A 27,159-nucleotide genomic window follows, 5' to 3' on the forward strand; every position below is an offset into this window, starting at 1 on the left:
TAGCTTTGACCCTTTCTTTACCTGCAAGTAGTATTTCTATAAACTGTATCTAGCTTAATCTATATGCAAAATATCTCTTTTCCAAATTCCCAGGATGCTGTCTTTGCAGATATTGCATAAAAAATCTCATCACAGTAACACAAAACTGGCAAAAGTTGATGCTTTTGTTTTACCCCAGAGCTTTAAAAAATACTTTCCTTTAATAATTTTTTTACCTTTACTATAACAACAACAGAAATAGTAATTTCCATCCAGCACAGAAACAAAAGAAAAGAGTTGAAGTGATGACCCAACAGTCCCTCAGTACCTGGCATACTGTCTGGGAGTTGCCACTTTCCATTCCAAATTATACAACTGCTTTCAAGGAAGGAACTCCCTTCCTTTCCATGAAAAGTATACAGTTTAATAGTATTCCTATTAATAATGACAGCCTTTAGGTAGCATCTTGTGACTGCCCAGGACATTTGCCAGAATTTGTAGTTCTTGATCGAAATGGGAGTGTTAGTGATTGTAAGCCAACAGTTTTAATGGAATTTCCTCAACTTCCTCCTACTATTTGCCTCATGAAAATATTCCACCAGAAACATTTTTCACTGGATATTTCGAATGTTGAGCCAGTAGGTAGGCAATAGCTGAATAAATATTCTGCTGCTAGCAAAGGTCCAATGAATGACTGTCCATCTGTACAAAGCTTGCTTTGCTCCCCATGGATCTAAAATGGCACCTGTTAAGCAACACACAGATGGGTTTTATGTTTGCCAGTTGATCTAAATAGGGATAGTCTTCTTACTGACGGTGATCCTTGGCTGGCCATAAAGCTCAAATAAAAATAAAATAAAATAAATAATAATAATAAATAATAAAAATCTCAGCATAGGAGCATAATTAATTTAGGTTTAAAAATATTTATTTAGCTAGATTTTAGTAAAGTGACCTTTTATTCAATTTTTGCTTAGTAAGCAGGCAAAGCAAACTGGGATTTCATCTGAAGAGGTGGATATCTAGCATTAATCAATAACTTAGCTTGTGAGTATTTCAGAAAAAAATCTCTTCTACTTCAACTTCCCTCTGAGGCTACAACAAGCAAAGAACATTGACTGGCTTTATCTAATCCACATTGCCTTTCTGGTCTAGAGAAGCCCATGTGCTATGATACCTCTTCGGTGTTGTGTTCTGCTGTCATACACTGATGCTTTATTGCTCAGAATCTACTCATTCACCCAGTTAACATCCAGTTTTCTATTGCACACAGTTTCCATAATCTTACAACAAGCAAACATCATCTTCTCAATTCAGTGCTGTGCTTTATCTAAGCAACAGGGATTTGAAGGCAAAGTAACATGATCCCTTTTGCTTTCAGTCAGTCAAAAGGAGCCTTTGCTGGGAAGAGTCTGCCTGACAGAAGAATAAATTAATTCTTTATTTCACAGCTTCTTAGTGTAAACTTTTCTATTTTTTTTTTTTTAACTCCCCAATTGCTTGGAGTAATTTTCATGGTAGTAATGGATGATACCAGTTCTCAGTTTCATATTGTAACCCTGTTTCACAGTACCAATCATTATCTCTTGCTATCAAAATCTGTAGTAAATACTAATGTCCTCGTTTGTTTGCTAATTGGAAATAATATTTGTAAAAGATGGGTATTTTTGGTAAAGGCTTTTTTTTGTTTGTTTTGTTTTATTTGTTTAGAGATTGCTGTAGCTCAAGCTCTATGTAGCTCTACACATAGTTGAAGAAAGAGACTTGCTTAAACCACATTCAAGCATACAGTCCAGAGAATTAGGATCACCTTTCTGTGTAGACTGGAGGATTGCTTGTGGATGAGTAGCTTTTCTGTAGTTCAAAGTTTTTTTGGCCATTTTTGAAGATCACATTCTCTTACAGGGATTATGAACACTATGTGAGCTGTGGTCATATAATAATGAGCTTCAAACAGCTGCTTTTACACATTAGAAAGAAAAGATTTCTCAGGTTGTACTGAATTTAGCATCTGCCATGAATTCAATAAAATAAAATAAAATAGGCAAATGGGATATTTGAAAAAAATCCTTCTGGAATAATAAAATAGGGAACACTGGTATTAAAGTTATTACAGCACCTTTGCCCCTACAGAGGGAAAATAACCCAGTGGACTTTTCAGAACATAGGAACAACACATTTGTTAAGTTCTATTCGTAAAGGAAAAAATATTCTGATGACATTGGCTGCAGTTTTTAAGAGAGCCTTAAGGATGATCTACTTCTCTGTATTTGGGTGTCTAATTCCCAATTGGCACGTTGAAATTCCCATACATGATGATGAATGAATTTGCCTAGACAGTCCTCAGGATTAAGTGATTTGTCTCCAAAAGCATATAAGTTTTCTCAGATAACTCAATTGAGAAATCTACCACTGCCTTGCTGTATGGTATGAAATGAACATGTTTCTAAAAATGTGATTTTTCCTTGAAGATGATTTTTTGACTACATATTGAAAACAGAACAGCTGGAAAAAAATAAAAAAGAAGGAAAGTGAATTAATGAAGTACCAGGTCTTCACTTTTGATATACTCATTGCTGGCTCTGCAATGAAATGTGTGTTGACCACTTGTACAGGAGGAGCTCACTGCAAATAATTTGCCTTGTCATTTACGATGGAAGGTACAAAATGATCTGTATTGACTGTGGTGCCAAAAAAATAGGGACAACAAAGTTTTGAGTGTTCCTAGCCAGGTACTGCTCCATACCTCAGGGCCCCAGCAGAGCCTGTTGCATCAGCTCAGCACAGATCATGAAAAGGCCTTGACTCCTCATCTCTCCGTTTCACTAGAGCAAATGTGTTAATAGATCTAATGCCATCTTATTTTCTCACTTTGGTTCGACAGAAGGTGACCAGACAACGAGTGTGAGGTCATTTTTGAAAAAAGGAGGACCGCTGAGGTGAGGGTCATTCAAAAGGCAAGGTGCAAGAGTTCAGGATCTTGCCTCCTGGGAAAAACAAAGTTTACACTCTGTTTTCTACATTTTTATAAATTCCTTGTCATAACTTATATCTCCACCTTTTTAGCCCATTTGTGTGCCTTGCTAGAGATCATCTCTCCCTAGCTTTGTGGATAGGAAAAAATGTTCAAAATTTCCAAGAATCACAGAATGGTTTAAGTTAGAAGGGACTTCTGGAGGTCATCTGGTCCAACACCCCTGCTCAGGCAGGGACACCCAGAGCAGGTTGCCCAGGGCCATGCTGAGATGGCTTTTGGAGACCTCCAAGGAGGGTAACTCCACAACCTCTCTGGGCAGCCTGTGTCAGTGCTCCATCACCTGCACGGTACAAAAGTGCTTCCTGGTGTTCAGATGGAGCCTTCTGTTCCAGTTTCTGCCCATCATCTCTTGTCCTGGCATTGGACACCACTGAAAAGAGACTGGCTCTGTCCTCTTGGCACCCTACTTTCAGGTATTTATACACATCTGTAAGATTCCCCCCCCCGAGCCTTCTCTTCTCCAGACTGAACAGTCCCAGCTCTCTCAGCCTCCTTTCATAGCAGAAGTGCTCCAGTCCCTTGATCATCTTGGTGGCCCTCTGTTGGAATCTTTCCAATATGTTCGTGCTTTCCAGTATGCCCATTTGCAAAAAGACATGCAGCTGTCCTTAGAGACATGTATGATGTAAGTGCAGGGTGACACTGTGACTGCCTATAACTATTGTATATAATTGTGTTCTTCAGAGCTAAGCTCACTTTTATTCTCTGGACTAGAGAGGCTCAAAGCCGCTGGAGCCTGTGCTAACTGCTTACCGCAGCAAATGGAAGAGCTGCTGCAGTAGCTGGACAGCCAAAGGGGACGATGCTCTATGCACTGTGCTCCTGTCCTCCTAGACAGGTGTTGTAATTAGAGTTGCATGGGAGCTTTCACAGCAATTGTGTCTCAGACAGGATCCTCCAGGGGGATGGATCTGCTTATTCAAGAGTCACTTTTCTACTGAAGATTTGGCTCAGCTAGTAATTTACTCTCAAATCAAACATGCAAAAGTGAACAATCCCCAGCTGTCTGTGACAAATTCTTCTTGTTTCTACTCCTTATTTTGCTTACCCTGCATTCCCAATATCTCAGTTTTTTCTGAGCTCCCGTGTGCGCCCAGAAGAGAAAGCTCTACAGCATAATTTCCAGATGCAGTGGACAAGTCAAGGTAGATTCTTTTACTGGGAGCATTCGGGGATGCTCCTTTGATCTGAAAGGGGTAGACTGGGTCAGAGTGTGCTACCTCATCATCCATGACTCTACCTGTTCTAAATCCAAAACATTGTTGAAGAAAATGAAAGACTTCTAAGTGCAGCCAACATCCTCCTTGTGCAAACACTCACCATCCCAGGAGCAGAAAGATTGGCCATTTTGTAAGAGTGCCAAAAAGACAGAAGGCCATCTGGTGCTGTAGACTAATCTAACATCACCGAAGTCAGTACAGCCTGGTTGATATACAGTACATAAGGCTCTCTGACAGACAGATTAAACACCATAGCCAGGAGAGACTGGAAGTTACACTACCTGCGCTAGAGAAGCAAACACTGACAAGTGGTAAGGGATGAGCTGGCAATGTGGTCTTCAGAAGGAACTGTGAGTCAGGAGCTGATCATAGAGAGGTTAGTTTAGGATTAAGAATTTTGGAATACATTGTGGTTGAATATATTGTACTCAGCTACAAACCAGCACTTGTAAATTCCTGACTGGTATAACTTAAGACGGGTGTTATCATTTGTACAGATAGTTTGCAAGAGCATAAAGCTCTTATGAAAACAATATGAGAAGAAACAGAGGAAACTGTGAGATTCAAATGGAAAGAGTACAGGTTAATGCCAACAAATGCAATCATACCAGTATAACCCAGCACCTCAGCGGTGTGCTGTGTTTGTTGCATTACATGTGATGGTACTGCATGTTTATGCAAGTGTACAGTACTTTGTCCAACTCTTTCATACAGAGCAATGAAAGAAGCTAAGCAGACATGCAGGAGGAGAAGGAGGAGGAGGAGAAAGAGGAGACAAAGTAGCTGCACAGATCAAAAAAATGATGAAGTAATAAGAAACAAAAAGAAAGAAAAATGGTTGCTATGGTATGAGGTTATCCGTGGTGTGCCACAAGGTTCCATCCTAGGCCATCTGTTGTTTATCAACTATCTGGAAAGGGTTTTACTGACGTTCCAGAATTATTTAAGTTGATCAAGACCAGAGAAACTGTGAAAAACTTTGGAGGCCTTAAGCAAGTTGAGTGAATAGAAAATACGATGGCAGACAAAACCAGATGCTGGCAAATCTCTTAAGCACACTTTAAAGGAAATCACTGGAACTGCTCACTTTCGTGGGTTCTAAACTGACTCTATCTCAGAAAAAGACTCAACCAAAACTGTGCACACATCAAAAAAGACCATTACTTATGAAGTTTTGGTGGTGGAAGAAGTAAACAGTTGCTGGGCTATACAAGAAACAGAACAGTAATAGAACATAAAAAGTATAATGCATGCCTGCATATTGTAATTTAATTAACTAAATAAGTGACTTGTCATCCAGAATACTGTGCACAATCTTATTCACTCTATCAAAAAGGGTAGAGAAGAATTAGCAGAAATAAAAATTATTAAAAACCTACTGAAAGACTATACATTGTTTCCCTTAAACAGAAGACAAATAATGGAGGACACAAGAAAAGAATCCCAATAATAAGTAATATGCTCTTGGTATGAGAGCAAGGGAGCATTCACTTAAACTGAAATTCAGTGGCATTGTCAAGTGGCAAGAAGAAACCTTTCACACAAAGCAAAATTGCCTTATGGAGTCCTTATCATAGAATATCGTTACAGCAAAAGGTATAGAAAAGTTCAAAAATGTTAGATATAAATGGGACCAATGAGACTACAGAATTACATTGTTAAATATTGAACTTTAGATAATAATTTCAGATATAAATATCAACCAGCAATTAGAGGTTTTAGAAGCACACTCTTCTACACAACCAACTGCCTAGCAATATACTGCCAGGTTTCTTGCTCTTTCTTTAACGTATCTAGTATTAGCTACTCTTCAAGGTAGGACAACATGCCTTGAATCTGATTTACTCTGGACACTGTTATGGATAATTTTTGGAATAGAGATGATTAGTACTGTATAGAATAAGTATTATAATTGAATCTATCTATTGAATGGTTTTACATTCAAACTTTGCTGTTTCATTTGTTTCCACTTATTTTAACTGGAAAACAAAAGCAAGGAAACCAGCAGAATAGAACCCATTTCTGCCTTACCAGATTTCTGACTTTGTGTAGAAGTGTTGTAAATTCCCTTATCCCTGATATGGGTTTGACCGGCACAGATGCTGGCTATAACCAACATTTCTTAGAAAAGAACTGACTGTGTTCTTGGAAGTAGAGGATCATGCTGAAGCACCAATGGCTTCTAGGTAGTTGGTCAGAAAGTCCTTCAGGGAGTCCTTTGTTTTATCAGGTGTACAGGTAATCCTGTAGTCTTTTCATAGAATAGCCACTGCCTTCCAGGATGTGGTCCAAGTTATACAACCCAGTGTTGATGCCAGTGTGTGCTAGTACTCTTGTACTGATTCAGCAGACTCTGGGTGTCTCAAATTAATTAGTGCTTGCAAATTCAGTATGACTACTATTCTCCAGAGCTTATCCTAAGGAAACCTTCTCAGCACTTACTTTTCCCCTCTTTGGTTTGTAGATACTTGATATCTACAGTTTGTGTAGGTTTATGAGAAGAAACCGATTCAATCAGTCCCACATTTAATTTTGTGCCAAGACTTATGTGGAGTTAGCACAGACATTTCTGTTCACCAAATTCTTGTTACTGTGCTGGGAAACTTGCTCTCCCCATATGTGTTACTGAACTGGGGATTTAAGCCAGAGAAGAAAAGAATCAGCTGAAATGGTTGGAGCACTTTTGCAACAGAAATATCCAAGTTTTCTCTGGAAAGATGTGTTCATGTCATATATTTAAAGACTAACCAAAACTTCTGCTGTACAGTACATCCTATAGTCCAACTTCTTCCAGTCCTATCTTCAGGACACTCTTCTGTGAAGTCATATATAAATTTATATTGATCACACCACATACAGTGAGGTAGCGCATTCAGCAATTCCAGTCCTTGCTCCACAATGCAGTTTAAAATAATGATAGAGATATAAAAAATATCAGTACAACTGATTTTTGCCAACAGTTTAAGTTTTATGTTGTGCCCTGCTTTAAATATCACAGCAATCATAGAGACCTGCAAGGGGGGGGGGGGGGGGGGAGGGAAAGCATTATATTTTCTCTCATAATCTTCATCAACTTTTACATAAATTTGTAGAAAAATATAAGTTACCTGCCTGAGGACCAACTTAAAATTGCCTGAATGGAGAATCAGGTCTGTAAATCTGCAAGTTGAAGAAGGATATGTGTGCTGAAGCTGCAGAAACAGATAGATTGAAGCTAAGTCTGGAAATGAGACAGATGGTTCCTGCATGGCCATGCAAGGAGGAATGTGTCAAGACTTGTTTAGGCTACAAGTGGAGAAGATGTAAAGAGAGAAACATCTGTAAGTATCCCCAGTATTTGGGCTCCAGAGCTGAGAACCCCCAAAACCTGATGTTTTTTCTGTGATGTATTTGTTATTTGTCTTTGTAGGCAAATCTAAAGTCTCAACAGCAGCAAGGAGCATGGTACAAGATGGAAATGGAGGAAGTCAGGACTCTGATAGGAGGGAAGGGGGAATGATGTGACAGAAAAAGACAGTATTAAAACAAATGAATACTGAACAAGTATATCCTGTGCTATGTGCAAGTTCAAAGAGGTATGGTATGCACATCAATCCAGAAGACAGAACTTTTTTTCTGGCACTCCAAATTGTAAGTCTTCTTATGTGCACACATGACCCTATAGATATACATGAAAGTATAGGGCATTTCATCTCTCATATGTTTTACTATGGTCTTTTAGATAATAACTATTATCTCAATGGATAACATTTTCTTTCAGCATGTCTTATGAACACTGTGGATCTGAGTTAATTTTATTTTTACCAAGAAACAGAGGTGCATACTTCATCTAACCAGCAGTACGTTAAGTAATGGGTGCCACTGGGAACCAGACGTAAGTATTAGAAACAGATAAAAAAGAACAGCAGAAAACTGAGTAACATAGTAAAATGCTTACTCACTAAATTATTACTCACTAATTATTACTCAATAAATTATACTATTCCTTTTAAGAGTAAAACTTTTTCCATACCTGCTAGCAAACACAATGGTCAGCAAGGTGAGATCCCTGACTGATGATCATTTTAATTGAAATGCATCTTATTATAGATATTTTCATTTCTATATTTATACATTCTCATTTGATTTACAGAAAATCAAAATATAGGCATGTATGTGTTTTTTACTTCACAAAGTTAATACTCTCCCTGTGCAGATCACTTCAAGTATGGGCAAAATTCAAGGAGTGAAAAAATGTCACATTTAATCAAGACTGCCAAGACAGCAGTGGTGAGGTACATTACTCCAAAGTTACTGAGACGAAATTATATGCATTTCATATTGCTTAAAAAAAAATCTATATTCTGAGCTAGACTGGTATGAATCCAGAGCACTCTACTGAAGTTATGCTGGTGTAAACATGAAGAAACTGAAATCCAGGTCAGTCCCACAGTATGTCTTTCGTTCTGTAATTTTCTGGAGAGAAAGTTCAGAAACAAAGTATGCTGGAATAAACAAGAAAACAACTCTAGCATCACCAGTAGAGTTATTTGTGATACACAGCTACAGGAATTAAACCAGAATCCTGTCCTCAGAATTACAAATATTCCTGCTGAGTCTCTTTTCTTGGGATGGAAACAGATGGTTCATGCATCAAGGCCAGATTTTAATCTCAGCTGCAATCATGTAAATCTGAAGCTGTTTTGCTGAAGTCTTTGCAGGGGCTTTTTTTCACAATAGAAAGTGGTCAGTGGCTTAAGGTATTCCCAATCCCTGGCTTGTTTCCGTTGGCATGCTGTCCCCTCAGGGATTTGGGTTAAAATAAAACAATTAATAAAACATGACTTTTCAACTTGGATCAATTCCATGATTTAATCCAAAAACTGACTCCCAACCACTTGCACCAGCACAACTTGGAGGGTGATGTCCCATGACAAACACCAGAGCAACTGGGATAGGAATACCATGTAGTCAACAAACACAAAACTGCAGCCTCAGGAGGTTACCAATGATCAGAGAACTAAAACAATGATGTAAAACAAGTACTCTGGCTATGAAAAGGAGAGAACAATTTGGAGGTTACTTTGATAAATTAGAGGTTTTTACATCATATACACCTGATGAAGTTTGCTATGGCCTAGAGCTCATGGGGAACTGGATAAGGAACTTTAAAGCTGTTAGCAATTATTGCTTACAACCTTGAGGATACAAGAGGCTCGAAAAGACTGGAAATAGGTAGCCACCATGCACAGAGAGAAAGAGGACTGCTGATTATTTTAACCCTACATGTGTGCAGGCAGTCAATGGGCAGGGCAGCTTTGCTTAGTCCTACACTTCTGGCCATCTCCCTAGTGTCAGCACTGGTGTTTGTGCATCTGTGTGCTAAGTGGGGTCAAGGAACTGATTTGCCTGAAAGTTCTTCCTACCTCCCTCTCTACCCCTCTCCTCCCGGCTGGGTTAGTTCTGCTGGATCAAATCCTTAATTTTACTTGGCGTGTGTTGCTGTGTGGGCATCAAAGCCACACAAGGAAAAGGGAGCAAGCAAATGAGGTGCAAGGAGGAAAACACTCCATTCCAAGTTTATTTTGGTAACATAACCACACAATCATACTCAGCAGCTGGTCAGCCTAACTCAGCTCTACAAATAATGACATGAGATATTTCCAAGCCCTGGATATAATAAAAAGAAAAGCAACAGTCAAGATACATTTGTTAAGACTAAATCGGGTCAGGCCAACCTAATTTCTGTCTATGACAAATAACAGGCCTTGTATCAAGGACAGAAATAGCACCCATGCTATATTTAACCTTCACTTCCATTTTGACACTATTTTCTGTGACAATGTTGTAAGCCAGGTAGGGTAACATGGCCTGGACAGCTACCTGCCAGGCGGGCATGCTTAGATGTTAGTTCTCCGTAATCAAAGCTGGAATGCCAAATGATGAATCTACACGTGAAATAGTAATGAAATCAAATGAATATCCTACCACCAACACAGCAGAGATAACAATTTCAGCATTATCATATGGGAGCAATATTTCAATGTAATCACAAGCTAGAAACAACAGACTTTCTTTATACTACTTTCATTTGTGACAGAGATACAATGACTAACAAGCTGACGGTTACACTTCCTGTGTTTGTCCAACTGGCATTTCTTTTTTCCTGGCTTGTAATTCAACTGCCTTAGAACCGTGCCATTTCTGGCGCTGCTTCTTTTTTTCTGGGATGGCATCAATCACATCCCAAGAGAATACAGGAGGAAAGAACCAAAGAAAAAACAAACCAACCCCACCCCCAAAAAAATAAAATAAAAACCCATCATAGAAGTAGAATTTCTGCTCCTTACACAGTAACTTGAACTCCATGTTTTATGCAATAATTGAACAGACTTACCCACTTGCAGTGTATTTCTATTAACAGCAGAGATATACTTGGTTATAGAGAAAAGTAATCATAGTTTACAGTTTAAATAAGACTTATAACTACTCTGCTTGACACATTTTTCCTCCATACAAAAATGCAGCTTTTTTTTTTTTAATTTAAAAGAGCCATTGCAATTGATATATTGATATGGTCGGTGTATTCCTTCACAGGGAGAGCTAGTGGTTTTTATAACATTTCTAAAACATCCATGGGAATTTTTTATAAATGATAAGTAATACTACCTACTTAAAGCCATAGTGAATTCCAAGAGTTTTCAGTTCACTACGTCAGAAACCCTTGTCTCTGGAAATGCATCATCCCTTCTGGAGTTAACATGTATGCTCCAAATCTGTGATATGAATGTGATTGTTTTTGGTGTTTATATTTCTCAAATGAATGTCTGCTATTGTAGCACTTACTTTTCTTTGTTTTACATAATTCACCACAGTCTTCATGGGTAAGCATAATTAAAGCTCAATTTATTTTTGTTTGTTTGCTTGTTAAATCATCAATGAAATTTCAGCTTCTTTAACATGGGATTCGATGTGATCAATCAGTCACTTTTGTTCCGTACCTTCTGATCTGTATTGACTATTAGGTGACATTGCTACTATGTCATATTTGACTTCAGCACTACTTAAAACTGTATAGCTATTTGATGTGAATCATTTATAAGTCAGCCTACGTCAAAGGCTGATTAAAAAGAGCTATACTAAAGTTTTGTTTTTAACATAAAGATACTCACAGTAAGAGTTAAATATTCTAAACTCCTCTGTACATTAAAAACCAGAGAAGATGATCTAAAACACCCCTGAACATCACACTTTGTTAAACTCATCAGAAATTCAGTGTTCTAGCTACTTTCCCCTTGGTTCCTCCAATGCAGTAATCTGTAAAGGTATTGTCATGACACAGAACAGTTGGGGTTAGCTGTACATAATGTAGCTAAGAAAAAGGTCCCCACAAAGCTTGTACTTGTAAGGACAAGCATATCTAATGTAAAAATATGTATTAACAGCTGAAAATATTAATCCTCACACTGTTGTGTTGCATTTGTATTAATAAGTGGAACAAGTTACAACGTAATAAAGGTAATAGCTGAGGAGACTTCCACCAACTTTGTAAATGCATTGCTGAATATCTACATAAAAGGTTTGCAAAATAACGTTTTTATATTGTACACATGCCATACTCAGTAGAGAGACTGACAGTGATAACATATCCCATTAGTCATACAAGATGTATTCAAACTGCTCTCTCTATAAAATCAGTATGTCTCTGCCAGCTCATCGTTTACCAAGCAGACTTCTTACAGGGGTTGCTTTCTTAGGTCTGAGTCATTTGTTGTGGGTGAAGTTTTGCATATAAAAGTACCTCCAATATCAGAAAAAATGTCTCCACTATGAAACCCACAAATAAGTAATATGTACCATTCCTTTCAAAATACCCAGCTGTTAATTTTTTACTAGTGCACACCAGTCTGTGTGATATAAGCCGAATTAATATAAGGCCTTGGTAACTCCAGAGCTATTTTGTACTGTGAAATGATACTCTCCTTCACTTACACTGGCTAGACGAAAATAGCTTTTCTTTACTATCTGATTTTGCACTGATATGTGTTGATGAGGAACCATCATATTTTCTGAACATCATTTCATATCACCTTTTTCTGCTCTGCACTTATTTATCTACTGAAACCTAAAAAAAACCTTCAGAGACTGAAGCAGTCTGAGCTATGTAACAAAACAATGTTGACAGTGCACAGCACCTGCAATTGCAGCTGCTTGTTCCTGTGGCTCAGTGGCAAGCGTAGCCACCAAAATCCTTAAAACCTCTATGGATCAGAACCCATAAAGATGTACGGAACAGCTAGCTCTGGCTTTCTCACACTACGTGAGCTCTATCATGGCCATGAAGCAGGGAAACAGAGATGCCAAACACATGGACCTGAAATAAAATGTCTGTTGATTCCAAGTAAAAAGCATAGTTCTGTGTTGCTTAAATGTTCCCCAGCTGCAACCACAACAAAGCACCATTCTCACAGAGCCTACCTTTCTAAGAGCACAAATCAGGGTGAAACCCAGCTCCTTGGAAGTCACCAAGAGCATTGCCACTGACAACAGAATCAGCATTTCACCTTAGGACATCTCTGCTGCAGGTTAGCAAAGAAGATCAGGAGGTTTAAGCCACTGTCATCTCTCCAGTCTTCATTCAGCAAGAAGCTAGACCTACACTGAGGAAGAATTGCAGCTGCAGCACACAGCTGGCCGTTGCACACTGCAGTTTCTCACTCTGTTCCACTGACGATCTAAAGAGAACAATTCAATAAAACATTACTTACCAGGTACACAGATTTCTAAGGAATCTACCTGGAAAAAGCATGAAATACACCACCACCAGGTCAAGTCACTGGCTCCTCGGTTCCCAAAGTTCTCCTTTGCTTCTTATCAGCACTGCCTCATTCTGTGTTGTATCAGTAAAAGAAAAGCAATCTTCAGAATACTGTTTTCTAGCCATGAGCCCAGCCTTGCATTCTTTCACTTTATTTAATGCCAACAGAACTGATATTTCCTATTTCCAAGGCAATAAGAAGTTTACTGGTAAACATTTAACCTTAAAGTATCACATCTGATAGAAATATCCCAGGAAATTGTGTGTTTTAGCAAAGTCGTGTTTCAGAATGCTAGGCTTGCTCCCCCACACCATTTTTTTTCCTGTGAATTGGCCAGAGCAATACAGTATTTTTTTAAATCCTGTGATTTCTGGTGACTCCTGCAGAAGAAGGGTGTGAGCACACTGCTGTTTTCATGTTGCCTGAAGCCATATCATATTAATTAACAAATATGTTGCACTCAGCAATTATACTGCACCTTGTACTTCTCAAGGGCTGTGCAAGCATTAATTTAGGTTTCACAAATCTCAGTTTTTACAACTTAAATGAGGTCATGACTGGTTAGTATTCTGATAGGAGACCCTCTCTCCTGTCTCCCTAAATCCCAGAGTTTTGGAAGGGAAATATTTGAGAGATCCAATGGATAGTGCTATACAGAAAAAGGGGTAAGAATTTCAGATTGAAAACTTCCAGAAAGGGCTCTAATTTGGGTTATACTGAGCCTGTTTTTGTCAATGACATTTTGAAGAGTTTCTTGAAACAGTAAGAAAACCATAGTTTTATATGAGAAGCCAGTAAGTATTTTTGTCATCAAAAATAATAACAACAATTTTGATTAAAATGTTTGAAAAAGAATCTCTGTTCCCCCCCAAAATAAAAAGATCAGTTCAGGGAGAAGGGGATGGAAAGCAATTTACTTCACAGATTATTTTGTTTTTGTATCTACAGATGTTCTTGCAACAATTCGTGATGGCATCACTTCCTGAGCACCATTGACAAGTTGGAGATACACTGATACCAGCACCACCAGGTGGCTTATTTCCTGTGAAGTGCAAAACCAACTTCTGAACCACTACAGTTTCCTCAATATTTCGGACAGTGATAATGATGGAAATAGTAATAATAATTATTAGCAAGTTTTGTTTTCCACCTGAGTTGTTCTACAGTTTAAAATGATACAAACGGAAGGATGGAAAAAAATAGTGTTGCTCTAAAAACCCACCCACCAAACTACCCAAGAATTTAAAACATATTTTTTAAATTATCACAGGAAATTTCAGAAGTTTTCTTAACAAGCAGTTCAGACAGTTAGTAATTTATCCCTTCAATTACTCATGTTTACTGCACTGGGAAACTCATGTCAATCTCTGTACATCTAACGTCATATGATTTGATCAAAGATGAAATGGTTAATAATATTTACAGTTCAGTTACTGTCATTAAGTTGGTACTGCTAAGATTAATGGAGCAATCCTGACCTCTCAGGCATGCAATGGTAAGCTTGCAGAACAGCGAATAAGCTTCATTACAACATTTTGTATTTGATTTCTGGTTTTGCCTCCAGATGACTCCATGTAGTTCTAGAACTGCTCACATTTTAAACTGATGAGGATCACATGCAATCTGGAAAAGAAGAGGATGGAATTTCAGTTTTTCTTTGAAACAACATGATCAAGTTCTCAGTTGTTCTGAGGGAACAATTTTGAATATTAAACTCTGAATTTAATGTGAAAGAGACCAAAACCTTACAGCTGATTTTTGCTTTAATAAAAGCCTAAATGCTGGAGCACAGATGGCAGTTGAAAAAAAAAAAAAAAAAAAAAAAAAAAAAGAAGAAAAAGAAACAGCATGACAACCTACTGTAAGGCAACTCACTCCAGTTCTTGGATACAGTCATTTTAAAGTGTTTTCCAATACTGTTCTATATTGCTAACAGTTCCACTCTTCCAGGAAATGTGATGAGACTAATGAACAGCTTTTATGTGAAGTGAATACTTTTCAAACTGCTCCTTAGAATGAAGGTTTCTATACCAGTGTAGTTTGTTACGGTTTCTGGGGTATATAGTACAGTTCATTTAATTCCATCTATATAGCTATATATTGCCATATATTGTTTTTTATTAAAACCAAAGTTGAGTTAAAACAGCGGGCACATTATTTTGCCTGTTTTGAAAATCTGAAATAAGAGGTGTGAAATTCTGCCATTCTTGCTCAGTTGTTACGCCTTCAAACTTTAAGAATCCAGTTTTGCTTTGCTCAAAAAGCCAGACTTGTCCGAATCACTTGCAATCACGAAGTTTTCCAGACACACAGGTTGGAAAACTAAAGTGCTTTTAACAGCTGTGTCCCAAGCTCAGAATGTAGGTCTCTGCATGCTTTGTTAGCCCTGAGGAGGGAAGCAGGGACTTCAACATTTTGGCTACGTCTTCCACTGTTTGCCTTTTACTGTCACGGCGGCTGCTGCTGCTGCTGCTAAGGATGACATCTGATGTTGACATCAGACTTTGGGGAGATGGAACAGACTTTCAATATCTGTGCTCAGTCACTGGGAGAAAAAGCCTTGACATGAACCTTCACAAAAGGAGATAATGTCCTTCTCCTCCTCAACCTTCCAGCACCTCAGGAAAGCTTCAGAGGAAGGCAGGCCACCGCTGCTCCCCACTTTTAATTCATTTATGCTCTACCTTAGGGGAGTCTCTCTACAAGCACAACTGATAATGTAAATAAATCATTTCTGTTTTGCAAGAGTCATTTTTATTGGAGTCACTTTAAATATTGTAAGCAAGCAACCACATACCGACATTTCTCATTCTTACTGACCAAAAAGCTGCTTACATCAAAGGAAGAAAATATTAACAGAAAGAGATAGTGGTAGCCCTTTAACCCGATGCAGTTTTAACAGGTTAAAGAGAGAACTACCACATGATTATCTTTACTGCTCTACATTTTCTGTGGGAAAATACGTTGAATACAGGAATTCCTGAGGAACAGAATTTTGCAGAGACCTCAATGTTGCAATTCTTGTGTCTGCTGTGTAGAATCTACCTCCATGAGTCACCTCCTTGTGATGGAGCAAGTAATTTGGATCCACAAGGAGTGTTGTTCAGCACAGAAGCTGCTAGAGTCTGATCGAGCTTTAATTCCTTAATTTTTAAACTTCATTAAAAATGAAAAGAGCAACCATTGTAAAATGCTTGAATTTGCTAATGTTACTTGCTTAACCACATTCCGTGTGGATACAAAGCCTATCTTAGTTGGTAGGTTTCCTAATATTTTTGTAAGATACCAAATATTAAATACTTCAGCAATGTAACCATGATTATTCTAATCAGAATGAATCGAGTTAAGAAGATGAAGGAGCAAGGAAGAGGAGGTTTTTTTTTTTGCAGTAGTATGGTAAGCATATGCTCCATCCTCTCCAAAAAGCCATTGTGCAAGCTATTTGGTGGGGCAGGCTGCTGGATTTGGTGTTGACAGCTGCAACGGATTTATTGTATTTCAAATTTATGTCAGCTGCAGCAAACAAAGAAGTATGTCAGTATGCTAAATTCCCCATCTTTTTCCATTCTCAAAAAGTGTTTCAGCACTAGTCAAAATGTCATTAATCCTCTGAGGTTATTATACCTCTCCGTTCATCTACCCCTCTTCAGTATTCACATGCATATTTTCAGCCATGATAGGCACACATTTGTGCTGCACATCACTCAGTCTTCAAGTTCAGTACTTGTTGATAACCCAAAGAGATGCTTTTTTTTTTTTGCTTTTTTTTTTCTTTTTTCTTGTTTTTCTTTCTGAGGGAACTCTGTAGTTTTCTTTTGAGAGAGAACAAGAAAGAAAGGGGAATCCCAGAAATTCCCCTCTCATTAGCTCTGTGCTTGAAGTATTATTAACACTTTCACTTTCTCACTCCTACTCTCACCATTTGAATCTGGGTCATAACAGCATGCCTACCCTTCAGTACCCTGAGTGGGTGGTTGTTTTGGTTGGAGCTAACACATACGTGCTTTGTGACACAGAGCACCCTTATGGTGACACATACCTGTCCTTTTCAGTTACATTTTATATATTTTTTATCAACTTAATTATTGAAAAAGACAGAGAGTAGACATTTTGTTACTCAGTATTACCATTGTTCTAACAATGGTGAAAGGAAACCCAACTGAATATTTTGTCTATTCTTTTCACAAGTCTGAATTAATCCCTATAGCATCTTCACTTTTCCGAACACTGTCTCCTTACTAAAATACTGTCATATATGCCCTACCCTAAAACATTACAATGCATGCCTGAATTGTCAGGTTGGGCCTCTAGTACTAAGATCTTCAAATACCAAATGAAAAGTGCTGGAATTAAAAGAGAGTAGAAAATAAGTTGAGTTAGTGCCCAATTGCATATCTAAAGATGTGTCAGAAGGACACATCAGAAGTCAGAAGGACACTATAAGAAGTCCAAGCCTATCAGAAGAGAGGGACCTAACAAATATGTGAAGGAAGCCCAACCTTCAAATTTCCCTGTTAGCAGGATGACACAGGCCGAGTCTGTTGCAGGAAAGGTGTATGTGATGTGCAGCAGAATGGGAATGACACCTGTAGATTTAGGTCTTTTCAAACCAATGGTGTCTCTTACTGCCTCTTCTTTCATCCAGTCATGATGCTTCTTCCTATCCTGACTGAGGGGTGGAAAGAGCTCTGTGAACAAAAAATTCTTGAATTTTTAAAAGGAGTAAAAAGATGAGATGCCATTTTTCCAAACTAAAACATCTTGTTTTCTGATATCTTCAAGATAAAGAGACTATTCTACATAGTTACTTTTTACCTTCTCAGTTATTGCAAGTGGTCATTAAATAATTGGCAAATGTTCTAAACTGCTGCTATTCTAAAATGTCTCTAAGGTCAGTACCAACAACCTCTTTAAAGTAATTCACGCTTTTTGTTTTTTTGTTTGTTTGTTTGTTTAGCTAACATATCAAGTAGAGACAAATTATTGCTTGTGTAGTTATCATGTACAATACTAAAACATAATCCTGGCATTATACAAATATAGGTGTGCTGTTTGCTTTTAGTACTATCATCACAAAGCAAATGCAACATTTGCAACATGAGTAATTAGCACCAGGGCTGTTCTTTCTAAATTGCAAGTGAGTATGTCTATGCCATCCTTTTTCTTTGCATCCAATTAAGGCTAATGCATACTGCCCTACAAGAATTTGCAAGCTGTACTGAGAAATAATGCAGTGTTAGTTTTGTAATTTAGTGTACAGGGCACATTTGTGCTAAAGCTCTGTAAACTGGGCCTGTGGTCAAAAGGAGCAATTAGCACTTTGTTAGTATGCAATGATGTACTAATCTACACAGTCCCCAAAAGCAATTGTCTATTTCTTTTGCCCTCATGTACGATTTTTCTACAGTACGCACCATCCTACTATCACAGTACAGTTGCTTTAAATCTGGTTCCCTGTAATTAGAACCTACATATCAATTAGGATTTATTTATTCAAAAAATCTTATTGTACCACTAATTCCTTCTTTGGTGTTGAGATAGCTGCATGGTTCTCTGAAAGTGTTAAACAACTGTAACTGTTCTTTCAAGGAGTAAAGGAGGGGTCAAATTTAGGTGACAGAATGTTTCCATATGAACCCTGTCTAAAGGTTGCTCCTAGCTGAAAATAGAATATTGAAAGCCATGTTCCCCAGGAAAATAAGCTTGGTGCTAAAAGTGGCTGGATGGTAAAAATCATAGAAGCTACCAATAACACTGACAAGTGTCAGAAACACCGGACTAAAACCTACTAATCAGTGAGTATTCCACATCCCCCTCTTGTGGCTGATATGTAAAGGATGTGCATCTATCACAGGTAGCAGTTAAATTATCATTTAATATAGAAGGGTTTTGTGATAGTCACCAGAGATAGTCCCCAGTGAGGTCTGTAGAAATTACAGAGGAAAACAAGGCAGCATATTGTCAAGCATCTGACAGGGAGTAGTGTATCTTGCTAAAGGCCTAGTTTCAAAGGCTATTTTCCAAAAAATCAGGCTCATTATAAGGTATCTCAGCTGGGGCACACACCAGCTAAAGCACACTAATGGGGTACATGCAAAGCATCCTCTCCTCCCTGAATGAGTAGCCTGGAAGCAAGCTGAAACTACAGTTTTGCATTTACCCAGCAAAACTTATCTAACTGTAATCTTGTTACCTGTTATCTTGGTTATAGTTTCCAAAAGGAATATGGAAAATGTGGATGTTAGCTCCCTCGGAGGAAAGGAAAGGTATATCATGGAGGTATAGCACCTCCTTAATAGCTGAGTGATTAGGATGAGTTGAACATCAATATCCAGCTAGGTAATGTAGAATTACAATCCTCAAGTTAAAAGAGAAAAGAAAAAAGAAAGCCCTATTTAACTGACAGTAGTCAGTAACTCCCAGAGAACGATCCTTCTCGGGGTCCTCTACATAAAAAGATATTCTGCATAGTCTGTGCCTCATACCTGTCTCTGATCTCAAGCAAAACAGTTCTACAGCTCTTCAGTCTATGAGAACAAGAGATGTGCTCTGGGCTTTCATGCAAAAAAGAAAAAAAGGTAGGAACAATTAAGAGAAGGATTATGTAATTGTAGGGCACTGACTGAGATATTTTCTTTTGTCCTTTCTCCTTTCTTTCCAATTACAGCTGTCATTGGTATGAATTTGGTTCAAACAGCTTCTGTTTTTCATTTTCTCTTTTATCCCTGCTTTCTCTTTCTTGCCAATGGGAAAGAAAGAAAAGGAAGAGGAATACATATATGGAAAAAGGAAATCAAAAATCTCACTGCAAAAAACAAATAATCCACATTAGATGATGTTGGAAAAGAACATTAAAATTACCCTTCTTTTAAGAAATGTCCAGTAATTCCCACCTCCCCTAAAAATCCTTTGAACAATGCAGATTGGCTACTCTTGCTATAAATAATACATGCACTTAATGTGGAATCAGTCAACCATTCTATTCCTTCTGGCAAGAAAAGTTCAACTCCACAGAACTGAGCCCATGACATTCCTGACAAACCTGTCAATACCTACCAAGCTGTCAAGATCTACCACAGCCACATGTAGAATTGGAGGACAATAGGACAGTAACAGACCTGAAAGGGTGCTTGTTTCTCTAGGTTTGAGGGAAACTGCTGAATGCAAAAACAAAGCCTGCAAAAGCTGTATTCTTCTCTTAATTAAGGGACCAAATGTTTGCTTTCTCCATATTTGATATTTTACTATCAAAAGAAAAAGTAATTTGAAAAACTGTTAAAATACCATGACACTCATTACTTGCAACACTGCATAAACTAGTATATTTCTTGGTTAGGAGTCACAGTACCTCTCATGGGGATGAAAGAAAGAAATGGTGGCTCATAGGAGACTCCATCTCCTGTGACTTGAGATGAGACTATTTAGATCAAATGCTAATGTGTAGTATGCTCCAGTATTGTATAATTTATTAATGGGTCTGCTACACAGCAATGTGGATCTGCTGAGGTAATATCAACTACTTGTCCTCCTCATTCACTTCCTTGCACAAGCAGGAGTACCTGATTCATTTGCTTTTCTCCATCTGTCTTTGTTTTCCCAGTTCATCTCTCCAGGACACCACCTTTTGCAAAGAATGCTTTAAATTTGCTCTGGAAAGAAAATATACTTGCCTGGATGTTATCCAATGTAGCTAGGCATAGAGAAGGCTTCAGAGGTTTGCATTTAAACTGCAGAAAGGTTTATGCAGCTGTCTTGAAATATTTGTAATACTACTGAATTAGTTTTCAGATACTTTGTTTAGCTTTCATTGTCAATGAGTTTCGTAACAGAGCAGTGGTAGGTGAGGAGTAGATAATATGTTAACAAGAAGGCTGTTCCTGTCTCTACTTAGTGTCAACACCTGCTATTTGGGATTCTCTCCAAAATTTGTGTTGTTTGTGAGAATACTGAAAAACAATGACAGGAGTTACTGAGAATTCAAGTTCTGCCTGTCTACTCTTGCATTTCTGGACATTGCAAATTAATAAAAGAAATGAGCATACAGAACTGTAAGTTTTCAGATATGTTACCCACAGTACACAGAAATAAGATCCTGCCAAAAATGAAGAATTTGAGCAGACTGTTTAATATTTATCCAGGAAAACTTGAACTGATTATGTTCCAAAAATATTTTTTAAATATGACTTTGCTGAAAATTGTGAATTGCTCATCTGCTTAAAGGTTTTGTTGTTGTTGTTGTTTTGTTGTTGCTGTTTTTTAGAATGAAATAACATTTTAATATATGTTGCTATGATGCTCTTATGAACATCGGAAATAATTAACACTGGAAGAGTATTAAAAATTTAAACTGTTCCACCATCTGTGCTGTTTGTTTATTTTTCACATTTAATTCAACTTGGACAGTGCAATAGATTTTTTTTCCCCTTTTTTTTTTTTTTTTTCTTTCTTTCTCTCGTATGCTAGTATAATGATTCAGTTTTTCAGTTACAAATACTGTAAGGGTATATTTGTCTCCAAAGTGCCATATCCAAAAGATGCTGTTTTCATATAATTAGAAATACATATACATATATAGAAAACCTAACACAAGTAATTTGATTTATTAAAATAACTAAATGATTGGTCCGATTTTTCAATTTTCATGTTGATTATTTTTCCCAACATAGCACAGGCATTCCTAGGCTTATACAATTAACACATGCCTGTTGTGCTTGACAAATTTTTTCATAAAAAGAGATTGTCAGCTAACCAGGACAAAAGATACGTGAAATGCAATGGTACAGTCTTTGGCACTTGTCTTTGGTAATGCACTCTGTGTTACCCTTATGCAACGAATGAAAGAACAATGCAAAAACTTTTTTTAAGCCTGCCTCCATTCAGAATGTCCTGCTCATCCAATTCACGCAATTTAAAAGTACTAGACTTTTCAGCGTAGAGTCACTGGAGACGGAAACAAGTTTCAAAATCCAGACTTACTCCAGAAAACACCATTTCCAGCTCTGCTATCCTGTTACAGTTTTGCTGTACAGTTTTGCTGTACAGTTGGAATACCTCAGGGGCATTCTTCTTCCATAAAAAATGATGAAAAATTGGAAACAACTGAATCCTGAGTTGATGTCCTTCCTTGCAAAGAGACGTCTGTTGCAGTGACATCCCAAGGCCATTTAATCACTCAGAATCTGACAGAAGGAGAAACTCCCATTGAACCACTTAAATTACAACCTTTTTTGTTCCACGCTTGCAGGCACAAGGACTAGACATCAGTGTCAGCTCTAGGCTGGAGTCGATTCCATGCACTCCTCATAAAATATTTCCTGAATCATGCCACAATCATCCCCCCATTTATTGATTCCAAGCCTGGATTCAGTGGCAAAGATCTAAGCCTGAATCCTTGTGTTTTCTCAAAGAAAAAACAACAACAACAACAAATAATAATAATAATAATAAAAATAATAAAAAACAAAACAAAACAAAACAAAACCAATAAAACCAATTTCACGTAATGCAGAGCTTCATTTGATATTGTTTGTTAGCTTTCTTCACTTACCCCTTGGTTACATTTCTGGTTTCCGGCAGCAATTCCACTGTAACCCATTCATCAGCTGCTCTGACCTTAGGTAAACTTTTTAAGTCTATAAAGAAAGAGGTAGGTAAAAAGAGAAAAGTTAAAGTTAAAATCTCTTCAAAATCAATCATATTTTATTTTTTTTTCTTGTAAATTTGCTCTCTGTAAACCATACAGTGACCAGAACAACACAAAAAACACAACCCTAACCAACTGCTCACCCTCATCTTCACCCCTCTCCCCAATACCATCACAGTAAATAAGGATAAAAATATTTAAGGAAAAACAAACCAAACCAAAACAAAGCAAAACAAAAGCAAATATATACACACAAAGAAAGAAAGAAAAAAAATACAGAAAACAAAGCATAGCTTAGAAGGAACACTTTAAAGCCTTTGCAAATGACAGCCTCATGAATGTGATGCAGAAATGAAGAACAGGTATATATAAATTGGATTTGTCCAACTAATGAACTTTACCAGACAGATTTGGTTTATCCTTTCATTTGCCCTTGAATTTTGACAAGAATTCCCCTGCATGTGAATTGCCTGGGATCTGAAATGTCTGTGACACAATATTCATGATAGTCAGCTTCACTAATAGTTCTCCACTCTTGTTTTTAATTCAAAAAAAAAAAAATCACAGTTTTTGGAAACATAATTTCCTTATTCATTTTCTCAGGGGGGATTAAAATGTTAAGTCCTTTATTCCTTACCTTTGATGAGTCTGGAATGGATTGTGAATGTGATATTGCAAATTGGCAGAAAGATCTGATTTTGTCTGAATTTTTACATCAGCTTCTCAAAGAGCTTAATCAAACCTGTCACTCTTATGAAGACTGACGTGGCCAACAAGTGTGCTGCTGAACTGCAACCTGCCAGACTTAGCAACTCCTGCCATAAACGCATTTGAAAATCTGGGTTTTCTATCGATCCCAACTTGGTTTTGCAATACAGTGACTTCTGTAGCTGGACCACATCAATATTTCTGTCAGAAAGGTTACACTGCATGTGTTGATCATTTTCAATTTACAAAATGCTGAAGTGACAATAATTGGGTTCTTTGAAAGTTTACCAGTGAACAGTGAGAAACAAGTATTTGCTGATGTCAAGGAAGACTAGAAATGCTGAGGTACCAGCAAGTGCAGAAGTAATTTACCTAGCCTTCTTCAAACCCCTGCCAAGGGCTTTTTTATTCTTAACTGAGAAGAGTTTTAGACTCAAAAATAAAGGGCACATACTCTTTTAGAAACTGATATTCAGAATGGAGCCATCCCTTAATACTGTGCATGTTCATACTATAAAACCAGTGGTTTTTATTTTCTTTCTCTCCATAGGGGTGGCTTGCAAACACATTATCAGTCCCTTGTTCTCTCACTCCTCTCTGTGAATGTTGCACTTTTCCTGCTGCATTCAGCAGTGCAGCTTTCACTCAGAGCACAGCTGGTCATTTTGGGGTTCTGCAAAGGATCAGCTGCTTGAAACCTCCACCCAAAACTAAGGGTTAGATCTTAAAACAATATATGAGAATTCAGGAAGCAGGTGCCACTGAGTTCTGGGGGAGGCTGAATGGCTAATTTGCTTCACCCCCAGTACAAACCCAGGACTGGAATTTGAGAAATTTTCCCTGGTAAACACCCAGTTTTGCCTGAATAGGGATGTCAGGACTGGATCCTTAGAATGCCATCCTTCACCAAATCTGGATGGCATCAGTCCTGTTCCAAAGGCTTGTTGCTACAGTGCATTTCCCTAATGTAGGTAAACAAGAACAAAAGAGTCCGTGCAAAGTGAACAGAATAAACGTGTTCAAAACAAACAGTGACTCAGCGAGTATCTGTGGGTAGGAGAGCTATAATAATATTAAAAAGCTAAATGTTTTCAAATCAATCCAGTCAAGTGCCTATAAAATGAAAAGGGGGAGAGAGAGAGTGAGAGAAAGCTCTCTTTTTTTCCTCAGCTGTGGTGGTGCAGCACCTGCCATTAGCTGTGGTGGTTCCTATTTTCATATTGTCTGACAGTAGCAGTTGGACTGAGCCAGAGCCAGTGAGGCCGAGAGGCAGACTCCCTGCTTCCACAAAGCTGAATTTAATAAGATGAGAACAGTATGCCAAGATGGTGAACTCCCTCCCTAGCACTTATCATGACACTAGTCACTCAGCAGGGCCCTTATTGCAGCAGTAATCTGGGTGAGCCTGGCAGAGCGTCCTGCTTACAAGTTCAATATAATAGAACAGCAGGGCACTGGAGGCCTGGCAGAAAAGCTTAGCAAAGTTAAAGCCTATTACGCTATGCTTGAAAAAAATGGCTCTCAAAATATTATATGCCGAGCAAAAACCTGGGCATGCCAAGTGCAGTGACATACTAAGCTTCGTCCATAATGGTGCATTCATTAGTCTATAGACACAAGCAACGTGGATTTAAAAGTCCATAACTTGAATGGAAATGGATATGCAAATTCATCCTTTCCTTCTGCTCGGCTTGAACTTAATAGGCAACACTACAGCATAATATATAGATAGTGGAAACAAAACTTGGGCCTGCTCTGAGCTGTGTTAAGTTGGTGAAGTTAAAAAATCCCTGTTCTGCATCTTATTTCTCTAAAGCTTTCATAAATAACAAAAATCATTTGAAAGAAATAACCCATCTCACTGGTATATGTGTGAACACAAAATCTCAGCCTTCACAAGGCCTGTGGCAGCGAAGTTGTATGAGATACACCCTTAATATAGTGGCATATGAAACAGTCTCATTAACTTAAATTAAATCAGAACAAAGACTTAGTTGTGTAGTGTCCGCAATAATATCTTAAGTCACATCATATTTCATTACTATGTAATTACTATTTATTTTATTGAACATCTTAAAATCTATTTTACTTCTGTCCCTATTTTTAGCTTCAGTGGTGTCTGTTACAGTATGGATATGAAATCCATCAAGAATGTGCTGATTCAACCTTGAAACATGAGCCTTGGTTTGAGTGGCATTTTGGAAAGAGATTTTTACTTGTTAGGAATTGCCAGAAAAATCTATCCATCTGGTCAAAAGACCGTGATGATAAACTCTCTTGAAATGAATTCCAAAATGGTACAACAGCTAACGAGAGATGGAAAAAGAAGAGGCAAGTATATACTTCTCTGCATATATTGCACTTGAGAAGACAGATGTATCTCCTCAACACTTTGCAAAGTCAAGCAGGCTTTCATTTGCCTAAACACAAGCCTTTAAAGCCATTTGAGGTGCTGTTGGGTTTTCCCATGGTGACTTCCATCCATCATTCCAGAAGAGCTAAAGTCTCTTGTGGTTTCTGCACCAAATATGTCCTATATATTACAGAATTACATAATTATTGCTGTGGAGGAACCTTAAGAGGTCTCTACTCCAACACTCCATGTGAAGAAAGTTCAACACCAAATTCAGATAAGGTTACTCCAGGCTTTGTTCAGCTGAGTCTTGAAAACCTCCAAGGATGGAGATCACATGGTTTATTTGGGCCCTTGCTCTAATGTTTAACTAAGCCCATAGTGGATTTATTTTTCTTTATTTCCATCTATAACCTACAGCATTTCTATTTACAGCTCTTGTTCTCCCACTGTGCTCCTCAGTAAATAAATTGGCTGTGTCTTCCTGGTATCCTTCTCTTAAGTATCCAAAAGCTGCTGCTATGTCCCCTCCTACCTTCTCTAAAAAACCCTGTTCTATAAAGATGCCCTGTTCTCTCAGGGTCTCCTGACAGGCCATGTACTCCAGCCTCTTGATCATCTTGGTGGCCCTCTGCTAGTCCTGCTCAAGTTTATCAGTATCTTTCTTGTCATGGAGGGCCCAAAACTAAAGGCAGCATTCCAGATAGATTCTGACAAGTAGCAAACAGAGAGGAATAAGAGCTGTCCTTGACCTACTGGCTATGCTCCTGTTGATATATCCCAGTATGCACAGGGCACACTACTGACTTGTGCTTAGCCTACTGCCCACTAGATCCCCAGGTCCTTTTCAGCAGAAGCTAACAATGCTAGGTTACCAATCCATAAGAACCTGGCTTTGGATCTGGTGAGTCTCTTGAGTTGTGTAAAGAAGACTTCATCCATTTCCTAATACTGATCAGAGGCCTCTCCTCTGATAGTGACCCATATCCCTCAGTCAGGCTGTCTTCTGTTCCCCAAAAGAGCTCCGTACAACCTTGCTGCTCCCTCATATAGAGAGCACCCCCCCCCCCCTTGTCTGCCTTGCCTGCCTTTCCTAAAAAGCCTATACTCAAACAACACAGAGTTCCAGCCACCTGAACTATCCCACCCTATCTCAGTTATTCTAATTTCTTAGTTCTGCACTCGCACCCGGAGCTGTAGCTCCTCCTGTTGCTTCCCAGCCTGCGTGCTTTTGTGCACAAGCACTTGAGGCAAACTTTCTTTTAACCTGTCTTCTCTGTCCTGAGGGCTCTCTTGCTCCCATCACCCTGTCCCATATATTTACTGTCCCAACTTCTGTTCCCTCACTTATCTGCAACCTGTCATCACTACACCCTGACATACCTGGTTTAAAGCCTGTTGGCAAAGATCATATGTGTGGA

This window comes from Aythya marila, assembly GCF_965140915.1.
Source record: "Aythya marila genome assembly, chromosome: 2".
Taxonomy (NCBI): Eukaryota; Metazoa; Chordata; class Aves; order Anseriformes; family Anatidae; genus Aythya; species Aythya marila.